The sequence below is a fragment of the Saimiri boliviensis genome, chromosome 4, assembly GCF_048565385.1.
Source record: "Saimiri boliviensis isolate mSaiBol1 chromosome 4, mSaiBol1.pri, whole genome shotgun sequence".
NCBI lineage: Eukaryota > Metazoa > Chordata > Mammalia > Primates > Cebidae > Saimiri > Saimiri boliviensis.
This window is the reverse complement of record NC_133452.1, coordinates 105,073,837-105,094,177: the sequence shown is the minus strand read 5'-3', so window position 1 is coordinate 105,094,177 and position 20,341 is coordinate 105,073,837. Positions and strand designations below refer to the sequence as shown.

General features: G+C 49.2%; 1 protein-coding gene across 1 annotated transcript in view; it reads left to right on the top strand.

The window, feature by feature from the left end:
- The first annotated feature begins 10,016 nt into the window (after positions 1-10,016).
- LRFN2 (leucine rich repeat and fibronectin type III domain containing 2) overlaps positions 10,017-20,341 on the top strand; it is a 208,539-nt gene continuing 198,214 nt past the window's right edge. Inside the window, exon 1 of the mRNA XM_003923252.4 lies at positions 10,017-10,100. The gene's annotated coding sequence lies outside the window, so the exon portion shown is untranslated. The remainder of the gene's footprint in view (positions 10,101-20,341) is intronic.

Sequence of the window (20,341 nt, the reverse complement as noted above, 5' to 3'; positions counted from 1 at the left end):
GAGTGAAAGTCAGGAAGGAATGCTTGGGGAAATAGCCCAATACCCCAGGAGAGTTCAGACCCTGGATGAAGGTGTGAGAGTTCCTCTATAGCCAGGATCATAGATTCTGACTCTGAACTTTTCACCTCCTGATGTGTCAATTATTTGACCTCAGTGCTTGCCGACCCCCAGGCCTTCATCTTTACCACACTTTAGCCATCCACGTGCCCAGTCATACCTTGTCATCAGGTAACACTGTCTTATCTGGAAAATAGAAATCACTCTTGGTGTTTCAAACAGAGGGACATTTAACACTGAGAATTCGTATCAAGTTGTTGGTCGAGTTTTAAAAAGCAAAAGCAAGAAGGCACTATTACACAAAGATTAGTAACTTTAGGAAACCACTACAGACCATAGAGCTGAAGGAGCGAAAAGCAAAAGTCTCATAATCCAGACCACAGGATTCTGTGCTCTTGGACAGGGCTGGAGCAGCTGCTAATACTGGGCAGAAACTCAGGACCCCATACCTTCACCGATGCTGCTACCAGAAGCACAGAATAGCTGCCACCTTTTTCATGCCTTCTCATCTCATGTGAGTGCTTCCCTTCTGTAGACCCCATGAAGAATCCAGCAGGCAAGAGAGCCTTGGAAAAAAGTTTTCAGATATCCAAGCTAGTGTGGCACAGTGGAGAGTAGGAAAAAGCAAGTATGGGTCTCTTGCCAATAGGCAGCATTCAACACAAAACCTGGAGCTCCGCTTTCACCTTTGCCACAAATTCTTATTGTTCCATATCTCACACTACTGAAACCCCAGTTATTTTTCAGAGCAAGACCCCTGACTCCCTGTCCAATATTCCCTGACTATCCTTAGTCACCTACTGACCCAGAACCCTACAACCCATCTTTTATAAGACCCTCAGTTCACTGCACATTTGATATATCCCCACACCTCTTGACTAACCCCAAATCCTAGAGCCCATACATGTTGGTTCCTTCTGTTGTTCCCAGGTTGGCAAATTGCAAGACAAAGTCCCACAACCTTGCTGAGTTTCCACCACAACATAATGAAAACCACAGGCCTCCCTTCTGCCTGAAATATCTATGTTCATCCTCTGGCCGACTGCCAATCTCATCCCCAAGGGGCTGCTCCAACCTTCTTTTTCCCTCAAATCCCAGTTCCTCAATCTGCATTTCTCGACTTGCAAGATCCAGACCATATTTTACTTCTCTTCACCTCAAAATGTCTCTGTCATCTCCTGATGCTTTGTTTATTTTCTCTGGTCTCTGAGAAAGAAGGACCATTTCTTCCTGCTAGGGTTCATGTCTGGACCCTCCCTTCCCCTCTCCCAGAGCATCTTTCTCTTATTCCCTCTCTCACTGGCTGCTTCAACCTGGCTTACACCCAAATATCTCCCACCCCCAAGAAAGTCTTTCCTTTACTCTGATTTCTCCTGAGCTCCCATCCCACCTTCCACCCTCCTTTCACAGCTAAACTTCTCAAAAAAGTATTATACGCTCACCGCCTCTACTTCCTCACCTCCCACTCAGTCCCAACCACTAGCAATCTGGTTTCCATACCCATAACACTGCAAAAATTGCTCTCTTAAAGGCCACCAATGACCTTCAAATTGCCAAACCTAGCAGCTCTGCTTCACCAGTCCCCATCCTCCTAGACCTACTCCTCTGCCAGGTCACATACACTATTTAACCAGATTCAGAGCCAGGGGTCCAGCTGGTGTGTATGGCTCATGAGTGTGCTGCAGATTGGTCCCAGGCTGGGCTGCGATGAGCCATTCAGACATATGGGTGATTAAAATACAGAAATACTTCTGTCTCACTGCCCGAGCACCCTACGTGTCCCTTTCCCCCACCTGGCTACCCAAGCCCCTGTTCCAGGATCTCCAAATGGACCTCCTCATTATGTAGCAGAGAAAGAATGATGTTTGGTGTGGCACAGGGCTTCTGCTCTTGCTGGTTGGTACCTGGATTGTACTAGTTGTTAGATATTGTCCATATCACCACTGTGTATTGCTGTGTGTAGATCATTCCTTTAGTACTAGGACCAGCCACATGGAGTCAGGGGAGTTTGGAGGGCAGCACCTTTGGTGAAAAGCATCCTCCCTATTTATCCTCCATATGCCATATAAATACCATTTTCTGTGTGAGCCTTGGCATGGAATATTTGTGAAGCAAAAAAGCTCTGAGGCCCTTTTCTTCCTTGATTCCTCTGTGAGCTTCTCTGTCTCCTTTCCTGGCTTCTATGACAGACTGACTGTAACTTCGTTGAGCCACAGTCTCCTTGTCCACAAAATGGGCTAACCAATTTCTGCTTGCAGGAAGTATCACAGATCGTATGAGTAAAAGGGCTAGCACAGGACCATGCGTGGAGGTAAGCTGAATAAGGTTAGGTTCCTAATCCCTGCCTCCTTCTCACCCTACAGTTTCTCCCTGCGGATTTTCTCCATTTCTGTGACCTTAACCTCCATTCTACCCCTGACCATTTGTTACAGACCCATTTGTTGAATTATGTTCAGGACAAATGGATCTGGGTTTCTCTGAGCTCTCTAGCTCCACACATCTGATGTGGAACTCATTATTTTCTACCTCTTCCCCAGTTGATCTCATCTTCACAGTCTTTCCAAAGGATATCAACCATTCATCCAGTCCAGTGGGCTTTATTTTATTAAGTGGGCTTTAACCACACTCTCCTCTTTCCTAGACATGATCATCTCTAGGGTCTAGTCCATTCTATTTCTCACACTCTCCTCTTTCTATGTTCGCACAATAGCCTTTGAGATGACCCCATTTTTCCCCCTTACCTGGGCTCTTCCAATTAATTTTATAATTGTTTTCCTTGTCTTCAGTCTCTTCTCCCAGCAGTTCAACCACCAAAGCCTGCATAGATCTGTTCAAAACCCTGCAGCATTGCCCATTTACCTGCAGAAAGGAATCCAGACACATTGCCTTTGTCTTCAAGGTAGTGTCAACCAACTCCGCACTCTTACTTCCCACAATATTCTCAGTAAGAATCATGGTAAATCAACAACTAACACTTCTTGAAAATTTACTGTGTACCACTCAGTATTCTAAAGCCATTCATGCCATTTAATCCTCTCATCCACCCTGTGACATAGTCACTATATTTCTCCTTCACTGAGGAAGTAACAGAGGCAAAGAGAGATTTTGTAATTGGCCTCAAGCAACTTCCCTTAGAGGGTGGGGGACTTGAATTTAAACGCAGAGACTGTATCAGAGCCCACATTCCTCTAGCCTTCTTCTGCCCTGAGACTTGGTCATGCTGGAAAACTCCTCACACCCGCAAAGTTGCTTTACTGTCCTGCCTCCTTGCCTTTGCCTGGACTATTGCCCCCACCTGGACTATCGGTTTTTCTCATCTCTTTACCTACTAAAATGCTAACCATCCTTCAAGTATTACCACCTTCAAGGCTCCTTGAAGTCTTGTCTTCTCTGCTCTGCAGTGATCTTCCTCTTTTTGAAATACAGAATTTCCCCAAAGTTTCTGTTTTTACCTTATTCTCTTACATGGCAGCCTTTTGAATACATAGCTGATCAGCTCTTCTAGAGTGGAGGATGGGGCCACAGCTGATTTTTCCCTTAATCCTGCCCTTTCTTTTTCACATGGAACCCATAAAGGCAGTTTTATTAGATTAAATGGAATTACTGCTTTGCAGACGTGAGTTGGTTTCTGCTCCATTCTCCACGTCCCTTTGAAAGGAAAGCCAAGGACTTGATTAAGGAATGGAAAGAATCCTGTAGTCAGTCAATTCCTGCTGTGATAAATCTCTTGGGTGAAGGATGCTAAGGCAGGGACATAAATGACGATAGCTGTGCTTCCACAGTTGACTGTATTATAAAACAAACCACACACTATGACTATATGTTTCAATAATACATAAAAGGAGGCAGGGAGAGGTGAAGGAAGGGAGTAAGAGCCAGTACAAAAGGAGGGAGATTTGCCCTGTCTAGTTTGGAGACTGAGATAGTGGTTTTCCTTTTATTCTTTCTCCTCTAACAAGTTTACTTCTCAACCAGGCAGTTCTGTAACAGGCTCTAAAGCTAGAGTGTCAAGATTAGAATCACGGCCCTGCCACCTGCCAGCTTTCTGGCCTCACAAGTTACTGAGCCTCTCTACATCTTCGTTTCCAGATCTATAAAATGGGAATAATAACTCTACCTGCTAGATCTTTTCTGAGAATTAAATACAATAATCCTCACCCAGGACAGAGGGGAGTGGCTGGCCTACAGTCTTGGCACTCTTCTGTTTTATGCCTAATGACAAGAGAGGAAATTGAGCTAGGGGACAGGGTGGTCCAGTGAAGCCCTGGGGGTCTAAGAGTTGTGATGCTTCCTAGATGTGCCTGGGCACTTGTCACAGCCCATGGTGTTCTCTGCTTCAGTTCCACCCTTAAGGTTTAGGAATTCCCTGATGGGAGGCAGAAAGCCAGGGAAGCCAGTGGCATCTGCTGTCTTCAGTGCTTCATAGAGTGACTTTCCTTATTGCTTTTCATTAAATCCCAGAGACCATGTATCCCGGATTCATTTTACATATGGAGAAAGTTGCCCCAGGCCACACCAAAGAACCAGAATCTGCTCCTTTCTCTTCCCTTCTGGTGCTCTTTCTACCTCACTGCCCCCAGTTCTAGAATCTCCTAGCTCTGTGTATCTGTCAGTGCAGCCCTGGACATTTTGTCCTCTTTGTCACACTTCTACTGAACTTCAGGCTGCACCAGGTAATTCACCACTTAGTGGCATCAAGGCTAGCGTTAGAGAGGCTGTCTTGTTCACAGGAAGGAGCCTGAGATGTGGAGTCAGAAGACTTGGTTTGAAATACAGTGCCATCAGTCAATAGCTCTAAACACTTGGAGCCATCAGGTTAATCTATCTAGGACTCAGTGTCTTGGTTTGTAAAATGGGGATAATGCTCTGTTTCATGAGATTGTTGTGATGAACAAGTGAGGTAACATTTGGGAATGCTCTTTATAGACTGCAAGGCACAGTGCCAGCATTGGTGAGTCTTTTCTCTCCAGGAAGAAACTCTGCCTTCTCCTTCTTTCTGTTCTCCTCTACAGTATTTAGCAAAATGCTAGGAGGTACCTAAAAGATACTGAGTAGAATGTCTTCCTCTTCAGGGAGAAATTCTGCCTCCTCCTTCTTTCCCTTCTCTGCAGTATTTAGCAAAATGCTAGAAGGTAAATAAAAGATATTCAGTAAAGCCTGGGCACAGTGGCTCATGCCTTAATCCCAGCACTTTGGGAGGCTGAAGTGAGTGATCATTTGAGGTTAGGAGTTCAAGACCCAGCCTGGCCAACATGGAAAAACCCTATCTCTACTAAAAATACAAAAATTAGCCAGGCTTGGTGGCAGGCACCTGTAATCCCAGCTACTTTGGAGGCTGAGGCAGGAGAACTGCTTGAACCTGGGTGGCAGAGGCTGCAATGAGCCAAGACCATGCCACTGTACTCCAGCCTGGGCAACAGAGAAAGACTCCATCTCAAAAAAACAAACAAAAAATACTCAGTAAAGACCTTCCTGTTGATTGATTATGATGTCCCAGGATTGTCTGATCCTTTGATGCATCAGGAACCCACTCCCAGACCTGGTATTTGGGCAAGAGGGTGAATCTGTGAAGGGAGTCCACTGGGCCTAGGGGAGGGGAAGAGGTAAACAGAGGGCTGAATGATGAAAAGTAAACTGGATTTAGAAAACAAACCAGAGCTAATAGCTGTAGGTGGTGTTAGTCATTCTGTTAAGGAATTTGGGAATGCATATGCATACTAATAAGAATTTATTTTGGCTTCTTCTTACTCTAGCATTTGGGAAGAGAGGAGGAGTAGAGGATGCTACAGAATTAAAAGACCTCACCCTCCATCTCCAGAAAGGGCACCCCGTTGCTGGGCCTCAGCTCCTGAGGATGCATTTGTCCAAGTTCCATGAGACCAAGGCCAAGGCCTGTGGATAACTGGGGTTGTGCTGGCTGTTGGTCTTGAGGGAAGCTCAGTGAATGAGGCACTAATTCAGGAGTGGCTCCCAGCATTCAGTCCATGGAATAGACTTAGTGGAGGGAGATCCAATACCTTATGAAACTGTGTCCCAGGATCTTTCTTATTCCCCCAGTCCACAAAGCCACTCTTCAGGCCACAGTGAGCCAAGGGAAACTCTAAGAAGTGTATCTAGCACACCCTGGGATTACAGAGTGCATCCCTTCTTTTATGAAGCAGATTCAATGGTCCTCACCTGAGAGTCCACAGCTTCACCTGGCTCTGACCTGTCGTCAGACCAGAATGCTTCACTACAAAAAGCGAATCTCCTCTCCTTTTCACACTCAGCGAATACAGAGAAGAGAGACTCACCACCATCCATTGCAAAGGGGTCTTTGCATTGGTTATAAAGGCCTAGGCCAAATAAGCCTTCTCTTCAGGCTGAGTGCCTCTCTACCCTAAACCCTCCTAAGAACGCTTCTGATCAGACACTGTGGTTCCATTTAGGAAATGAGGGTTGGAAGTCAGCCATGCGCCCAGAAGTGTGCCAGGGGTCTCGGGTTTATAGTCCAGTGAAAAACCCAAGGGATACAGACAACTGGTAAGTTGTAAGGCTGGTCAGGTGTGTTAAGGAGAGCAGGCATGGCCTGGAGGGGAAGGTGAGTCTTAATTGTGGGGTGGCAGGGAGCCCAAACTTTCTTCTTACTGGGGGTATTGAAGTTATCTTCAAGGATGGAGTGCTGCCTTGATGTGCAGCCTAAAGCGCAAGGCACAGTCATTCTCTACCACATCGAGACATGAAAGGGTGTGTGAAAATATCCTTAAGCACCTGCTGGGAGCTCTCTGGGAAATCATTTATCTGCCCTGCACTTCAGTGCCTTGGCTGTAAAACTGAAACAAAAAAAGTACGTACAAAGAGCCTTAAAACTGTTCATACCCTTCAGCCCAGTGATTCGACTTCAGGGAATCTAACTTAAACACAAACAAGAATGTGGGCAAAGACTTAGGTACAAAGATGTTCACCACAGGGTTGTTTAGAAGAATGAACATGTAGAAGAATCAAAATGCCCATTATTAGAATGGTTTTCGCTCCCCAACCCCTTCCAAAATGATGGGATCACCTCTTTGGGAAGCCCTGGCCAAACTCTGAGGTAAGTAACCAGTACAGGAAGCCATGTACCACATTAGCAACACTAACTCAGTCCTGCTGGGCTTGTTCAAAGAGCCAAGAAATCCACCATCTTCCACCTTTTCATGACCCAAGTGTGGATTATCTTCCAAGTGGTGATTTTCATGGCAAATGGTGACCACAGACTGGTTTTCTCTTGACCCCCCAAAATATATGTGGTCCCCACCCTGCTCCATCTGCCAAAGTTGGTTGGGGGTTCCTAGAACTGGAAAGGCTTCTAGAAAGTTCATAGTCCAATCCCTTTGAAGGAAAGGAACTTGTCACATTGCTGGTTAGTACAAAGCCATGGTGAGCATCCAGGCCACCTGTCCCCCAGGCCAGTACTCTGGTTATGTTGGAGCAAATATAATTAGAAAAATATACCAGTAATTCTCGGAATTACTGATGATCCAGGTCTTGGCTCTTCATGGACTATACATGTTTCTGATCTGAGAAAACTTCTTGATGGAGTATTGGATACACTCTGGAGCAGAGATTGGTCCCTCCTTCCCACATCCTTCATTCAAATCATGCTAATGTTTTATTAGTTTCTAAAAGCAGCTCCATTTCTACTCTGGTGCCAGCTTGGTCCTATCCCTGCCACACGGTTCTGGTTACCTCATGGGTAACTGAGGCTTAGGGGAGATAACCTAGCCTACTGCCCCCGCCCCTTGGAAGAAGTTAGAGACTTGAGCCTGGGCTGTGGTTCTTCCTAAGCCTTTCTTCCTGAGAGCACCACTGCCTCCCCACGCCCCCAGTGCCCATAGTAGGTAAGCTTTCAGGTTAGCAAAAAGGAAGGCAGTCTCCCTGCTGTTCTCACCTCCTTCTTCCCTTCCCCTTCCTCTTCCCTACATGCCCTCCCCAGTTTCTACTCTACACCTCCTTGTAACTCACCTCTTCCTTCCTCACTCTCCTTCCCATTGATTTTCTCTTCCTCTGTCCCTCACTCCAGCTCCTGAGTTAGATCCCTTCTCTCCAGGGCCCACCTGGTACACCTTGAGCTTCATCTTGGACACGCCCCTCCCCCACCAGGCTTTCCAGAATCTCTGCAGGGAGGGGCCTGTCTTCAAAGATCTGCAGCAGGCCAATCTGGCAGTTTCCTGGGCTGCACATGGGGAGGGTGCACACATGAGGACCAGCTGCCTAGGCTTCTGCAGTTATGCACTCACCCATGTGTGTAGAAAGGAGACAAGGTCGGTCATATGTTACAGATATATCCAGCTGAGCCAGTCCTGGGCTGTAGAGACACAACCACATGCCATATGTGCCTCCCTGTGGGTAAGTGGGACAGGTGCATGGGCTGTGTTAGTCACCAGGAGAGAAGAGATGGATTGCGACACTGACATTCTTCCTGCCCCTGGTTTTATCAGCTGGAGTACTAACAGGAATCTCAAATTTTCATTTCCTTCAGAAGGAAGGAAGTGCCTCTTGAGGAGTCAGTCCTACATTTCCGGTAACTAGTTTTTATACAGGGCAGAGAGGATAACCAAAGATGAGACCCTGGCCAGACCTGGGTGTTCTGACTCTAAGCTCACAGTCTGCTTTGAGTAGGGACCTGGCTACCTTCCACATGCCTTGGACAAATCATTTTAGTCTTCTAGGCCTCAGTTTCCTTGTACATCAAATGAGGGTTGCTGGGAAGATCAAACAAGTGAAGAGTTGTAAAGATGCTGTGCCAACACTTGCCGCCACTGCACGGATTCTTGTAATAATCATAAAAAGTCAAAGTGCGTGTGTGTGCGTGCGCTGGGAGCTCGTTTTTCATAGGTCCCTTTCCAGGAGGCGAGAATCTGAACTGGGCTCCAGGGCTGGGTGGGCGCGATCGTCCCAGCCCCCACTCCCAGCCTAGGGCCGGCGCGGTCGGGTTTTCCTCCGGCAGGCGGCGGGCTGACGGCTGCAGGGCGCGCTAGGCACGTGAGGCGGCAGCGCCGGCGCGGGCGCCAGCTGCAGAGGTGCAGCCCTGGCCGCCCGGCTCGCCTTCCGCAGGGGCTGCCCTCCCTCCCGGTTCCGGGGCTCGCGGCCTGCCCACCGCCCTCCGCGACCGCGACCCCAGCCCACTCCGGCCCCTCCGTGCGTCCCCGAGCCACCCTTGCCAGGACCGCGAATCCCTCCGGTTTCGGCGGCTGTGCTGGTCGTCTCGGAAGCGTGTGCGCTCGGCGGCGGGCAGAGGCTGCCTTCGGCTCCTGCAGCTCCGCCGGTCGCCACTGGGGGCTGCCACGCCGGAGAGCTCGGCGGGGACGGTGCGCACGGCCGCCGGCTTCCTGGGCGCCTCTGGCCGCTGGGCTTTCTCCACCGCTGGCCCTGCGCTGTCTCCGCAGCCCGCCCGGCTCCCTCCCAGATCGGAGTGTGTGATTGGGTGCGTGTGTGTGTGTGCGTGTGTGTGTAAGGGAGAGACAACCCGGGAGAAACCGGGTACGCGCTTATGCGCGCGCGTGTGGGGGGCAGTGTGCATGCGGGGAGTACGGGGGAGTGTGTTTGTGTGTGTGCGTGTGGGTGTGAGTGCCTGGCTCCCTCTGGCTGAGACACACATACACGCACACACACACAACGCGGCAGGCTCGTCTGAACTTGAAGACACCCCACATTCCAAGATGCCCGAGGTTCCTGGGAATGCCCGGGGTTCTTCGATCCGGAAAATCCTACCGGCATCCTCCTAGACAGGGATTATCTTTTTTTTCCTTCTTCTTCTTTAATCTGGAAGAGAAGAGAACAAGTTGTGCTTTTCCCCCCTTCTTCTTGCTAAATGCCATGGATATAACTGAATAAGCGGCTCAGGGTTCTCCCCGCGTGGACGTCCGAGGCCACCATCTGCCTGCGTTCGCCGGAGCCGCCGGAGGGTTTAGCTCGAGCCTGTCTCGGGCGGAGAAGGATGCGTGGCCGAGCGGGGGAGCCCGGGCGCCCTGCGGAGCCGGCCTCGGTGCCTCCCAGCCGGGGGTAGATGCTGCCTCGCCCAGGTGAGTGGTCGCCGCTACTGCGTCTTCGCGATCCCGGGTGTCCTCGGGAGCTCGGCGCGGGGCTGAAAACACACCCAAGGGAACCGGGAACTTTGCATCCCTTTCTTTTTTCACTTGAAGACTCCCCTCATCCTAGGGGCTTCAGCGGACACCCCGTTCTCTTTTCGCCCATCCTTATCGCGAGAGATTTCTTTTCCTTTCTTTCGTTCTTTTTTTTTTTCTGGGTAGTGGGGGTGCAACTCTGGCGGGGAGCGGGGAGAGCGGGGAGAGCGGGGTCCGCAGGAGGCTGGAGAGCAGGATGGAGAGCAGGATCGAGTGACGGAGCCGCGGGTGGACGGAACGGTTGAAAGCAGCAAGAGAACTTTGCCGCCAGACCACTCTGTTGCATCTCCGCACATGCGAGGCCTGGCTAGAGCCATTGCTGGGGGCTGGGTGGGGGCGCTGGGGACTCCCTGAGCTCTGTGGGCTGGGTGGGGTGGGGTAAAGCCAAGTGCAGAGGGGTTGATGCAGAGCGGAGGGGAGGAAGGAAGGCATGGCTGCAGTTTGGGGAGGCAAGTAGGGCAGGTTCAGGGACCCTATTCCGGCCTCAGGCAGAAAAAGCGAGATTAGGGGGATTGTGTGTGTGTGCAGCCTGGGCATGAGAATGGCATGATGAAGCAATATGGAAAATGGCATTAGCCATGCCTAGGTTCATAGGGCTCTGTCTCCCACCCAGCCATGCCCTGGTTCTAAGGTTGGCTTGGGCAGGAAGGAGGGAGAGCAGTGGACCATTCCGAGGTGGACAGTGCCTTGCTTTGCACAGACCTTCTGAGGGAGGTGTCCTGCTCATCTTCCCATCAGCCCAGTACAAAGGACAGAGGCAGAGAGTTCCAGGGAGATAGAGCCTCTGAAAGCCAGCGCTGGAGGGAGAAGGGAGCCTGAGCTGAGACCGCAGAGGGACTGAGCCAGACTGTTGCCAAGTGCATCGGGAGACAGCAAACAGCTGCAGACAGACAGACAGACACCTGCAGAGACAGGGAACATGCCAGAGCCTGCACTCTTGAGTTGGAGTTACAGGGATGGTTAAAGGTGCTGACCCCCTGCCCTGGGCACAACTGTATATATATGTGTGTGTGTGTGTATATATATATATATATATATATATATATATGCGTGTGTGTGTGTGTACACATGTGTATGTTTCAGGGAGGTGGCAGCTGTGGCCTCCATGGCCTGATTGGCCACCTAGCCTTCTAGTGCTGGGGGAGGGGGCAGCTTCAGGAATTTGACCCCCTGCAGCTAGGGAGGAGCAGAGCTAGGGAGGAAACTGCCATTCCCTGGGCTATGAAGTTCCCAGGTACCAGGGCTAGAGGTTCCACGTGGGCTGTTTTTCTTGTGTGGGGGCTGATTTGGGACTCAAGGTGGGGAGCAAGGGAACTGGGTCTTGGGGTTGTGCCCTGGTCTGGTCGCTGCCCTCTGGCAGGAGCTTTATGTAGCCACACACAGCAGAGCCCCCAAGACAGTCGCATTTCCTTGTGGGGTACATTGGAGGCTGAAGGGGGTCAGGGCCTGTAGGGAGGATTCAAAAGCTTCAAAAGGCCTGCGCTTGGAGCCATCAACCTCGGTAGACCATGTCAGCTACCCGGGCCCTTCTGTTGATGCTGGAATGTCATCCTTCCCTTCTGACTCTGGCTGGGAGTGCAGAGTTGTATCTCTCTTTCTGGCCTCCTCACATGCTTCTGCTTAGGCCCCCTGCCCAGCCCTCAATTTAGAATTTCTGGTCTAATTTCTCCCCAGAAATGTAATTATTTATCTTCCTGCCCTCATCCAGGGGATGCAAACAGCAAACTTGGCATTTGTGTTTCAGCCTCCGGGAGGCTGGCTCTCAGCTCTATCTCTTGTCTTGAAAGGACTGGGTGCCTGCCATGGGCTGGAGACCTGGGGCTTGGGGTTCCTTCTTCTGTGAAGTGCCAGTGCTTTGCTCAGGCCCAGAAACATGAGAAGCTGGGGAGTCTGGCCTGAGAGAGGGTAAGCTGGGAGCTTCTAGGAGGTGAGGGTGAGGAAGAGAAGGAAGATAGATGGGAAGAAAATGCAGTCAGAGTGGGTGGGGCCACTGAGGAAACCAGGCAGCCTTCTGGCCACTGGAGTCCTGGTTTGATTGCAGAAGGAATTGCTCTTCTTATCTTTGCTTCAGCTCCAAAGGAAAATAAAAAAAACCCAGTGATTCTGGCCTCCAAGTGCCAGTTTGCCAAGCCTCTTCAGCCTGTGGGGTTGAGTAGTTTCTGCTCTCCTTTTTTGAGGGATGGGTTTATAGAGGCATATAAACTCCTGGCCTGGGGTCTGTCTACCCAGGGACAGTGGAGAAGTGAAGTTGGAATTGTTTTCAGAAAATTCCCTTTCCTAAGGTGGATATGAGACTCTAGGGAGTTCACAGTCTGATGGGGGAGGCTGCTAGACTGGAAGCAGAGACACAGAACAATAAACAACCTGGGATGGCCAAGTGGAATTGGACCCTCAACAAGAACACCAACAATTTGAGCATTTTGTGATTTGGTGGGGGGGGGGGGTAGTGGTAGAGTTTTAGGGTCCAACTTATTGAAGGAATAGAGTTGTGAAATAATGGAATGAAACCTCAACTTGGGGGGCCTGGGTTCAAATTCTGGCTCTGCCACATCTTGGTTAACCATGTGAGCCTTTGTGTTTTGACCTGGTAAAAGAAAATAATAGCATGTGCCCAAAAGTTGGATTATGACCTGATGTTTTCCTGGTGGTCCCCAAACCTCTTTTTGAATCCGAGGGAGTCTTCGGTTGAAGCAGGGAGGGTTGGAAGGGAGGGAAAGGTCTTCAGAGACGTGGAAGATGGAGCTGCCAGGAGGGTTTGATGCCATCAGATATAAGCTGATTGTTAAAAGACTCCAGGAAGCCCTCCAGAAAACTTTGAGAATTGATTGGTTGAGGAGCAAATTTCACCTCTAGGCTCCGGCACCTGCTTCCCTCCCTTTCTCTTGCTTGTTCTGGATTTTTATGTCCATGCACATTTCCTCAGGAAGTGGGGTTCTGCATTTTACAAGTTTCATCTGCCAGCCTTTCCTGTCTGAGGTTTGAATGTAAAACACCCTCCAGCACCCAGTCTTCTCTTTTTTTATTCTGCTGCCCACTCCCCCAAGGATGGCCTCACAGGAATGCTGTCAGGCCCAGGTAAAGGGAATGGATACAGCTCCTCGTGGGGCCTGGGCGGGGCTTGTGATGGAACTGCGTTTTGTCTGTGGAGTTGGGGGAGGGATACATCCAATTTGAGAGCAGGGCCTGGTTTTCTTACTGATGAAACAGGATGCTGGTGCTCCCCCACTCCAGGGTTGTTGGAAGGGCAGAGTAGCATGTGTGATTGCATTTTGTAAACTGGACAAGCCCTTTAGCACTCAGAGCTATATTTGTGACCCTTCCTCATTAAGACTGTCACTAAAATGTCAAATATAATTATGCTCAGGTATCAGGGCACTAAAGACGGGCTTTCACAGGTCAGTTTCATGTGGGACTGCAGTTAACTGGTGATTACAGCCAAACCAGTGGACACTGTGCCTTCTGAGAAAAGGGGTGGTAAGAACCTGCGGAAACAGGGCAGTTTGGGTCTAGATAATTGGGTGGGACTGGTAATAGGAAGCTAGGAAGGGGCACATGGGCAGCATTTTTGGAAGAAGCATTTTTTGGAGGGTTTTTTCTAATCACACCCTTCCATTAAATTTTACTACCGCAGATATACTATGTGTATATTTACATGCATATCAAAGGATTAAGTTCTCTTTTTTGGCCTCCCCATCAAGAACACATTTTTGCCCCTTGGGGGCGACATTGTTCCCATTGAGGATGCATTGTCCTAAAATTAACAGAAGTTAGTGTTAGTTAGAAGAGGTGGAATAATGAGGCAGGGGAATCCAGAAGACAGTGAGGAAGACATATGCAACTTGCTACCCCAAGTGTGTTCTGTGGACCAGCATCAGCATCATCTGGTAGCGGGAAGCCATGAAAAACCCTATGCTGCAGACCTCCTGAGTGGGAATCTCCATGTTATCAAAATGAGAGGCTGGGACAGTGTTGGATTGACTGCCCAAGAACACAAGGCTAGTCTTTGAACAGAGGATCAAAAATAGCTATGTTCTGGACCACTCAGCTTGTTCAACTATTGAGTCCAAATGCACCAAGCAAGTTTTAGTAATGACACAGTCTACACATGTCATGATTTATCAGCCTATGTTTTTGGTTTTGTTTTGTGTTGTTTTTTTTCTGAGTGATTTCCTTGCGTCGTAACTGAGAGTCATATAGAAGGTGCGGGAGCCCTGCAGAGGAGACCCAGGGCTTCCATGCATGCAGCAGAAAACCAGGGCATCTTTGATGTGGACAGATCTGGGCCTGCTTTTTTTTCATGTCTCCAAGGGCCGAGGCAAATGGAGACCAGACCAACAGACTGGAACTATATAAACAAGATATAGGTGTTAAACTGTGTCAAGCTGGATTAAGGAACAAAACTGTGTTCTCATAATTTATCAACCTGCTTGGGATTGTCTGCAGGAGAGCCTGGGCCTCCCTGGCAGCCATCCTGTATTAACAGGGCAGCCCCACAAACATGAAAGATAGCAAAATAAGTTGGGCTCTTTACAGTTCACTGCATTTGTCATTGGCATGTCCTATATTAATTCCCCCACCAGCAGGAGCTAAACTATCGTCCATGTGCTCAGAAACGACATGAAGAAACAGAAAGAAACAGAAAGCTGAGCATCTCTGAACCCCTCTTCCCTCTGTGTCTCCTGCCTGGGCCCTCTCCCCTCTCTACCCTATTTTGGTGTAGGACAACACAGAGGAGCAGGTTCCCTCTTGCCTTAACTCAGATCTCTAATACACTTTCTGGGGATGCAAAGTCTATTTGGCCCTTCCATCTCTTCTTCCCAGGGACTCACTTCCTATTCCTTTTCTCCAAAAGTAGCACACTGTTCCCAGCTACCCCATCATTTTTCATTCTCCTGTTAAGGCAGCATTAGCCAAAGAAACCAGGGAGTCCCCAGCTAGTGCTGAGGTCTGTGGAGGCTCCTACTTCAGAATAATCATCAAGTAGGCCTTGATGTTACATGACTCTCTCTGGTCCCCAAATCATGTTAAATGTGGCCACCAGCCTACAGAACTTGGAGAAGCTTGGGGAATGAGCCATGTGAGGGTCTCAGTACTTGGTGAGAGAGCGATGGATGATGGCAGTGAGAGAAAAGGCGTTTATCACTTTCTGAGCTCCTGGAAACTCCTAAACATGCCTAACAATGGCTGTACGATGAGGGCTTGTCATTCTGAAAAGACATTGAAGATTCCTGGGAAGGTACAATGGATTCCTTGACTCAACCTTTCCTGCAGCGAAGCCACTATAAAACCTAGAAATGTCCTCCTGGGGCAGAAAGGAGGAAGGATGGGTAGGGACCTGGGGTCACACGTGTCAGAAGTTAGAGGTCCTCCTGTAGCACAAGGCTGGTTGGAGAATGCTTGCTGCGGTCCAGGGGAACCTGGAATGAGCTCTCGTTTTAGTTCTGCCCGGAACTTGCTGCGTGACTTTGGCCATCCCCTCTCTTCCTGTCCTCACCTGTAGATCAGAGCCTGTGTGCTCTCCCAAGGCCTTTTCAGTTCAGGCCATTGATCCTTCGATTTATGAGTCCATGATCCAGCCTCGGAGCAAAGACATCTCTGCAGAGCCATCAAGGCCCTGGAAGTTACCTGTCTGAGGTCCTCCATCATCTTTCCCATCCTCTTCTGCCAGACAGCACTGACCTGACGCTTTTCTTTGCTTCATGCTACTGACTGCTCTATGACCAAACACCGTAACTGGGTTTTGCTTGGAATGACCAGGATCCCAGGGCTGCTGTCTGATTGAGGGTGTCTCATTCCTCTGCACTCCGCCACATACATGTGCACATACCCACATTCATACACACACCCACCCACCAGTGTACACAGGTCCACACACCTCACACACATCCACACATGCATACCCACACATATACCTATACATACCCACATTCATGCTTACACTCACACATACATTCACATACGTATACCCTCTCCCACATACACTTACACATTCATATGTACACACGTACACATACAGGGACTCATGTACACACATTTCACGAGTTCATATACCTACCCTTACAAATGCGACACTCCCACATATTCACACGCATAGGCACACACTCCTTTTATCCACTGCACGGACTTCTCCCTCAAAGACATGGGTGAGTGCCATTCAACCCTTCCAGCTCACTGTCTATTTTAGAGAGCATTTCCGTACATGGCCTCCTGTCATTCCTATAGCTCTCTGACCTCATTCAGGAGGATAAAACCATGTTCTCTTCTGTATGTGGATGAGGAAACTGGCTTGGAGTTGCAGGTAGCAGGATCAGAATGAGAACCAAGACTTCTGGCTGCAGTCCAGACATTCACCTACCCCTTGAAAGTGCTGCTGTAGCACTTTCTGCTCTGTAGAACAATCCTGGAAGGCAGAAAGGGTATATTTTGCCCCTGTGTTAAGAATGGGAACTAAGGACCAGGGAGAGTCCCACACAAAGGATGACTGGACCATCTATCCTTCTCAGCTAGGACATGTGCAAAGTCCTGAGGCTTCTTCCTTCCTGGCTGTCAGTCTGCTAGAAGCTTTTATTCACACTAAACTCCAGCAAGTGAGAAATGCCACCCTAGGGCAGCCCCACAGGCATTCCAGTTTCAATTCTGACTTGTTTTCACCCAAGTAGGGTGTGGGAGAAGAGCAGACTGCCTCTGTCCTCAGGGTGGAAGTAAACAAGTCCTCTCACTGCCGTTTCTCATGAGGGGATCAAGCTGCGCTCATCATCAATGTGTCTTTTTTTTGTAGTCTCAGCCCACCTCACCTCTTGAGGCTATAGCTTCTGTGCTTTTCTGCCTGCCGTGACAGTGAAGTTTCCTTTAGCTCGCTCTAAAGTGCCTCCTTCACTCTCTTCAAACTTTAAGGCCCAGAGAGCCTGTTCCTTTAGGATATGGTGATCAATCCCATCCTCCTTCATCCAACCCTTTCATGATGCGATGGCTAGCAGTCTTCCCCTGTTTAGTTTAATTCAGCAAGTATTAATTGAATGCCTACTATATGCCACCCAGGGGCCCTGACACTGCAAAAGTGAATTACCTCTCGAGTCTGAGTGTGCATGCAGCCCTCAGCCTTGTCGATCATTTGACTTCTTCTCCTGCACTTTTTCCCCGCCCTGTCTGTGGACTCCAGGACCTGATGATGTTGGGGGTGGAGGTTCCAAGTTCTGGCTGATTTCTAGTGCAGTCCCTCACCTGCATTCTCTGTGTGTGTGTGTGTATGTGTGTGTGTGTGTGTGTGTTCATGTGTGTTGCTTAGGAGTCAGCCAAGGTCACACACAATTAACTGCTTGATGTAAAGCTGACAGTGGTGGTGGTGATGATGATGATGGTGATGGTGATGATACGGTGATGGTAATGAAGTCCACTTAAGAAACAGACTCTCCAGCTGCTTTCCCAGCTCCCTCTCCTGCTCTACCACTAAGCTGATGTCTTACCATCTCACCCAAATAGAAACTGATAGGATGAAGAGATTTGGGGTCATTGTCCCAATTTAGGGACAGCTGGCCTGAAAGGAACCATTAATCCTCCTCCTTGCCTGAGGACTTATGTCACAGGGGCTAAGCTGGGAAGAAGGGGAGCTGAGGGTAGAGACCCTGGAATAGACTTTAAATCCTGGACCCTCTGTCCAGAGTCACACTTCCTAAGCACATAACAATAAGTAAGGGCTATTGCCCTGGAGGAGAGAGTGGTTCCCCAGGCTAATGAGGGGCAAGAATCTGGGAATGAGGCTGCTGGCAGGGATTGTGCTTGTGATCACAGAGTGGCTGCAAATGGGCAAAGCAGGTCCCTGATGCTTAGCAACTCTTCCTCTGATGAGTGAAGACCAATCTTTGTCCTTGGGAAGTTTATGTCTAAGGAGGAGGACAAAGCAGATACACAGACTCATTACTAGGGAGCATTCAGGCACCAAAATTCATGAATGGAGCATCTTTCCCATAGGGAGAAATGTGCTCCCGTTCGTAGGACTTGCACTGTGTTCTGTTTTCCTGGTTGTGTGAACTTAAGCAGGTTACTCTTTCTGTGCCTCAGTTTCCTCATCTGCAAAATGGGGGTAATAATAGTACCTACCTCACAGGGTTGTTAAGGAAATTAAATGAATTGCTATACCTAAAATACTTGGAGCAGTGCCTGGCACATATTGAACACTACATAAGTGTGAGCTATTAGTAGTAGTAGTAGTGGTAGAAATAGTGGTATTTTTCTAAGTATGGAGAGGACCATACTTAGGAAAATACCACTGAGGAGCCTCTTAACGGATACTCCTTTCTAACGACCACCTCTTAAGTTAGACAGCAGTCTGGGGAATCTTCACATGATCTCATTTGTCCCTTCCAACAATCCTACCAAGCAGGCAGGATAGACCTTATGATTATAGCCACTTTGCATAAGGAGAAACTGAGGCACAGATGTTATAAAGTGGTTTCTGGTCCGATGGGGTTTTCATTGTACCTCGCAACCACATTGCATTCAGGTGAGGTATTGCCAGAATTTTGGAGCAGCTGGTTTTGGATGATGATAGCTGATAGGTTCAGGACTGAACCTTATGTATGTTGGGATCAGATTGCTGGGAAAATAAACCATGCTGGGGAAGGAAGATCTCATTCCAGGCTTGCATAACTAGGCAGGATCTGCATGAAATGGCATGGGGAAAAGCAGGCTACCCTCTACACAGCACCCCAGAGGATGGGAGTTAGGCCGCGGGACATGGGTGTTGAAGCCTTTTGAAGCAGTCATGATGGGGCCTTGAGATGGGGGTGGGGTTAAGAGTAGCGTATACTTGATAGGGTTGTTGCATGTGCACTGTGAGGGCGCTGCTGAGCTGGGAGCACTCAGTGGGGACAGAAGGGATGGGGGACCTGGATTGGGAACCCTCTGATTCAGCCTGGCCTGTTATGTGGGGAGAAAGGCAGAGACATCCTCCTGGGCCATATTCCTACTCACACCAACACCCTTGTCCCAGGGCTGCTCCTAGTGGTAGGAAGGGGACCCTCCTGGATCTTTTGGTTTGAAAGGACTTGGAAAGCATCTGGGGCAAGAAAATGGGCCTTGGGCCAGGACCCAGAAGAGAGGATGAAAACCTCCAGCAGGGAGAACTGGACTGGAGGAGGGAATGCTTGTGGGGGTGGGGTTTTAGGAACTCAGGGCCGTCAGGATGCGGAAACAGATCATGGGTCCATATCTAGGGAGGGACATGAGGTGATGATGGAACATAGGTGTAGGACCATAGGAAGAGGACTTAGGAAGGTGAAGGCCAGAATATCAGGCAGCAGCAAGAACTACAGGAGGAGAGCTCGGGGTGGGACCCGACTGGAGCCCAGGCTTCCCAGCCACTCTCCGCTCAGAGCCAGGCTGGCCAGGACCCAAAGCTCCAGCCCAGTGTCTCTGTCTTGGGGTGGAGAGAAATCAAGGCCCTGAGCTCCTTCTAGGGCTCTGTGATCAGTCTGTTCCATAAATCTCAGGCCATGTAAATTTGGTGCATAATTGGGAGGCACTGCAGGTGCCTGCGGCTCCAGGATGAAATCCAAGCAGCTCCGGGGAGAGAGCAATGGATCATGAGTTACAGGGAAGGCCGATGGGGCACGGTGGTGGCTGGCCCAGCGTGAGGCGTGAGTTATCTCAGGCTGGGCTGCCCTGCCGTGCTGCTGCGCTGCAACACCGGGCTGATATTTACTGTATATTGGTTTTTAAATTACAGTACAACATTGATTCCCTGCTTTTCCAGTTCAGCCCTCACTCTCTGTCCCTGTTCTGCTCGGCCTTTCTCTGCCTCTCCGTCTCTCTCTCCATCTGTCTTGTCTCTCTCCAATTCAGTTTCTAATGCAGAGTATTATCTTACATTGTATCATGTTACCCTATGGAATTAGGCTTACACTGCATTGTATTTATTGGAGTATGTGTTACATTCAAACCTTCCATGCATACAGCACTTTATACATTTTAAAGCTCTACTTGCAGCCATGCCTGTCTTCTTTGGACCTCATGACAGTGAGGAAGTAGGGCAAGCAGACTTGTCTCTATTTAAATGTGAGGAAACTAGCTCAGGAAGGCTAATGGAATGACCAGGTCATGCTTGCATTATATTATACCATAATAATAATGGCTACTGGGTA